Source organism: Penaeus monodon, chromosome 14, assembly GCF_015228065.2.
Source record: "Penaeus monodon isolate SGIC_2016 chromosome 14, NSTDA_Pmon_1, whole genome shotgun sequence".
NCBI classification, from domain to species: Eukaryota; Metazoa; Arthropoda; class Malacostraca; order Decapoda; family Penaeidae; genus Penaeus; species Penaeus monodon.
The window spans coordinates 46961571-46966570 of NC_051399.1; the positions used below are offsets into that span (position 1 = coordinate 46961571).

The 5000-nt window shown below is 53.5% G+C and overlaps 1 protein-coding gene across 2 annotated transcripts in view; it reads left to right on the top strand.

The window, feature by feature from the left end:
* LOC119581198 (fasciculation and elongation protein zeta-1-like) overlaps positions 1-5000 on the top strand; it is a 29616-nt gene that overhangs the window by 9209 nt on the left and 15407 nt on the right. The gene's annotated exons all lie outside the window — the stretch shown is intronic.

Below are 5000 nucleotides of genomic sequence, written 5' to 3' on the forward strand. Positions count from 1 at the left end.
TTTTTCCCCCCTTTCCTTTTTGTGTTTTTTTTTTTTTTTCTTTTTTTCCCCTCTTTTTTTATCCTCCCTTCCCCCCCCGGGGGGTTTTCCCTCCCTCTCCGTTTTTTTTATCCTTCAAACTTCTTCTTTTTCCTCCCCTCCCCCCTTTCCTTCCCTCCGATCCTACCTCCTTCTATTCCCCTCCCTCTCCCTTTCCTTCTCCTTCTCCCCTTCTCTTTTCTCCCCTCCCCTTCTCCTCCTCTCTCTGGTTCCTCTCTTTCCTCCCTTTTTCCTCCTTCCTCTCTCCTTTCTCCTTTCCCCCTCCCCTCTCTCTCCCCCTCCCCTCTCTCCCCCCTCTCTCCTCCCCTCCCTCCTCTTTCTCCCCCCTCCCCCTCCTCTCTCTCTTCTCCCTTCCCTCTCTCTCTCTCTCTCTTTTCCCCACGCAAAACACCCCAAAACCTTTTCCCCTCCCCCCCCTTCCCCCCCCCCCTCCCCCCCCCTCTCCTACCCCCCCCATCAGTCCTCCCCTCCTCGCCCTTGCGCACACCTGTCGGTCCCTCATCCCAAGGGCGCGCGAGGACAAAGTCGAAGATGGGCGTGGCCTTGTAATGGGCGTGGGCGTGGGTGAGGGTTTAGGAGGTGTGCCGGGGGGGGGTAAGAAAGGAGGGAGGAAGGGAGGGAAAAGGGGGGGGGGGGGGAAGGGGGGGGGATGGGTAGCGTAGGGAAGGGCAGCACAACCGCACACACGCGCGGGCGCTCACTCCCCCCAACACACAAAACCCCACACACACCACACACACACACACACCACACAACCCCCACACACCAAACCCCCCCAACACCACACCCACCAAAAAAGCTTGACAAACAGTCACCGCGCGAGGCGATTATTCCAAATCTCGCCTTTGTAACCCCCCCCTCCTCCTCCTCCCCCATTTTATCCCGCCGTGATTGCTTTTGAGTTTCCGTCATGCAGGCATTCCGTCGCTGGCTCTCCATCTCGCTAAACCTAAGGTAAATTTGCATACGTCTCATATCCTTTGCTATCTATAAAAAAAAAAAAAAAATCGAAGGTATTGCTATATTTATGAATGGGGATTTGTGTGTGTGTGTGTGTGTGTGTGTGTGTGTGTGTGTGTGTGTGTGTGTGTGTGTGTGTGGAGTTTGTGTGTGCATCTGTATTTTATATGTATATACAGTTGCAGATGTTTATAAGCTCTGCTTGTTTGTTTTGGTACACAAGGAAAGCCCCCCCCTCTCTCTCTCTCTCTCTCTCTCTCTCTCTCTCTCTCTCTCTCTTCCCTCTCTCCTTTTCTCTCTCTCTCTTCTTTCTCTTTCTCCCCTTCTTTCTTTGTTTTTGTACACACCCAAGTCTCTTCCCCTTTTTCTCTCTCTCTCTTCTCTCTCTCTCTCTCTCTCTCTCTCTCTCTCTCTCTCTCTCTCTCTCTTGTTTGTTTTTGAACACAAGCGAAGCCTACGCTGCCGAGACGGCCAGCCAGCCGAATTGATCCGTCACTTGCAAGCACCGCCCCTGCATGCAACAAGCTCGTGGAAATAACGTTGCATGAAGGCAGGCGGGTCTCATGCACACCGCTTTGCATGACCGTGAAACTCCGGGACTCAGGAGAGGGTGCGGTAATATTTATTTTTAGGATGAATTGGTATCGCCACGTTTCGGTGGGCAACAAGACTCCTTTTTCGATGGTTCGGGGGGAGGGAGGGGAGGGAAGGGAGGGAGAGGAGGAGAGCGAGGGAGGGAGAGGGAGGGAGGGAGTTAGAGGAGGGGGGTGAGGGAGAGGTGGGAGTGGAGGGGGGTGAGGGAGGGAGGGAGAGGACGGGAGGGAGAGGAGGGGGGTGAGGGAGGGAGGGAGAGGACGGGAGGCAAAGGAGGAGGGGAGGGAGGGAGAGGATGGAAGGAGGCAGAGAGGGAGGGAGGGAGAGGAGGGGAGTGGTGGAGGAGGAGAAGGGGAAAAGGAGGAGAAGGGGAAGAGGAGGGCGGAAGAGTGGGAAGAGGAAAAAGGAGAGGAGAGGGGAGGTGGGGAAGAGAGGAGAGGTAGGGAGGGGGAGAAGGGAGAGAGATGGGGAGAGAGGAGAGGAGAAAAAGGGGGAAATGGAGAAATGGAAAGAAAGGGGGAGAGGGGAGATATTCAGAAGAGGGGAGAACACATTGGAAGAGGATGGGGAAGTGGGGCAGATGATGAATTGGGGGAGAAGGGGTGAGAAGAACAGGGGAGAAGGAGGAAGGGAGAAAGAGAAAGAGCAGTCAGGTTTTGAGAGTGGGGGGGGGGGATATAAAGAGGGGAAAGTGGAGAAGGGAGATGAAGGGGAAGAGTTGGAGAGGGGAGACGAGAGAGAGAAAATAAAGAAGGGAGATAATGGAGAAGGGAGGACAGGGGAGACAAAGGGAGAGAACAGGGAGAGGACAAAGGAACGAATGAGAAAATAAAGAACAGAGCTCTTGCGATTTCCTCACGGAGGGGAGCTCGGGGAGAGGAGCAGGGCGGGGGAGAGGAGCAAGGGGGGGGGGTAGAGCTTCTCCCCGGCGGTGGCGTCCAGCTCCAGCTCCATCCTCCAGCTCCATCCTCCAGCTCCATCCTCCAGCTCCATCCTCCAGCTCCCATCTCCAGCTCCATCCTCCAGCTCCATCCTCCGCTCCATCCTCCAGCTCCATCCTCCAGCTCCATCCTCCAGCTCCATCCTCCAGCTCCATCCTCCAGCTCCATCCTCCAGCTCCATCCTCCAGCTCCATCCTCGAGCTCCATCCTCGAGTTTAATGGGTGTTCATTAGCGGTTCATTAATTCTTTAATGAGAGAGCCGCGAGAAGAGTCGCGTCGGCGGCGAACGCTCTTTGGCACCTGAAAGAGATTTAAGAGTTGGGAGGTTTAAGAGTTGTGAGGCTTGAGGTTGTGAGTGCTTATGGTTGTGAGGCTTGAGGTTGTGAGTGCTTATGGTTGTGAGGTTTAAGAGTTGTGAGTGCTTATGGTTGTGAGGCTTGAGTTGTGAGTGCTTATGGTTGTGAGGCTTGAGGTTGTGAGTGCTTATGGTTGTGAGGTTTGAGGTTGTGAGTGCTTATGGTTGTGAGGCTTGAGGTTGTGAGTGCTTATGGTTGTGAGGCTTGAGGTTGTGAGTGCTTATGGTTGTGAGGCTTGAGGTTGTGAGTGCTTATGGTTGTGAGGCTTGAGGTTGTGAGTGCTTATGGTTGTGAGGCTTGAGGTTGTGAGTGCTTATGGTTGTGAGGCTTGAGGTTGTGAGTGCTTATGGTTGTGAGGTTTAAGAGTTGTGAGTGCTTATGGTTGTGAGGCTTGAGGTTGTGAGTGCTTATGGTTGTGAGGCTTGAGGTTGTGAGTGCTTATGGTTGTGAGGCTTGAGGTTGTGAGTGCTTATGGTTGTGAGGCTTGAGGTTGTGAGTGCTTATGGTTGTGAGGCTTGAGGTTGTGAGTGCTTATGGTTGTGAGGCTTGAGGTTGTGGGCTTAACGTGAGTAAGTGCTTAATGGTTGTTTTAAGGTTGTGAGTTTCAAGAGGGAGTTCTTTTCAAGGGTTGTGAGTTGTTAAGGGTGTGAGTTTTATGGTTGTTAGTTCTAAGAGGGGGGGGGGTCGATGGTCGACGATGAGGCAAAGGAGAGAGAGAGAGAGAGAGAGAGAGAGAGAGAGAGAGAGAGAGAGAGAGAGAGAGAGAGAGAGAGAGAGAGAGAGAGAGAGAGACAGAGAGACAGAGAGGACAGACAGACAGACAGACAGAAACAAAGACAGAGGGAAACGGAAACAGGACGAAAGAGAAGAGAGAGAAGGAAAAGGAAAAATGACAAACATAAATAAGATAAAGGAAGCGAGGAGACGCCCACGTGGCACGGCTTGGCACAGGTGACAGACGAGAGCAGGGTGCAGGTGAGAACAGGTGATAAATGAGGACAAAGCGCAGGTGAAGAGAGAGGGAACGTGGGTCATTTGGCACGATGATGAATGGGGGAGGGGGGAGGGGGAGGGGGAGGCAGGGAGGGAGACGGAGGGGAGGGAGGGGGAAAGAGAAGGGGAGCTCAGGGAAGGGAGGGAGGGGAGGGAGAGGGAGGGGGGAAGAGAGGGTGATCTGTGGGAGGGAGAGGGAGGCGGGAGAGGGGGGAAGAGAGGGCGGAAGAAAGGGGGAGTTGAGGGAGGGGAAGAGAAGGGAGGGGAAGAGAAGGGAGGGGAAGAGACTTGAGTGAGACCGATTTCGAGAAGGGGGGGGGTAAGGGGGAGGGGAGATGTTTCTGATTTCTTCCTTTTTTCTGTTTTCTGTGTGTGTCTGTCTCTGTTGGTCTGTTTTTTTTTATTTATTTTCTCGTTTTCTCTCTCTTCCCTACCTATCTTAAACTCTTCTTCCCCCCCCTTCTTCTCCCCTTATTTAATTTCCTTTCTTCCTCTGCCTCTCATCCTCTGCTTTCCATCTCTCTGTCTCCCTTCCTTTATTTTTCCCTTCCTCTCTCTCTTTCTTTTTCCTCTCCCTCCCTTCCTCTCCCTCCCTACTTTATCCCTCTCTCTCCCTCCCCCTTCCATTCCTTTTCCCCCTTTCCTTCCTCTTCCCTCCCTTTCCTCCTCCCTTCCCTTTTCCCTCCTTCCTTCCCTTCCTTTCCCCCCTCCCCCCCTCTGTTTTCCTCTTCTCTCCCTCTCCCTTTTCCTTCCTCTCCTTCCTTCTCCTAGTTGCCATTTCGCCCTTCCTCTGCCCCCCCCCCCACCAGGAAGGAACCGGGGGGAGGGAGGGGAGGGGGTCGCAGGAGGGCGGCGCAGCGTCATCCTGTTCTTAAAAGGATTTCATTTGTAGGATATCATGATTATATACCTTTGATTTTTTTTTCTTTTTTTTTCTTGATTCTGGTGTTATGTCGTTGAGGGGGAAGGGGAGATAAGGGGAGGGAAGGAAGGAGGGAAAGGAAGGGGAAGGGAGTGGAATGAGAAGGAGAGGGAGGGAGGGAAAGAAAGGGGAAGGGAGAGGGAGAGGGAGAGGGAAAGAGAGAGGGGGAGGGAAAGGAAGGGGGGAGGGAGTGG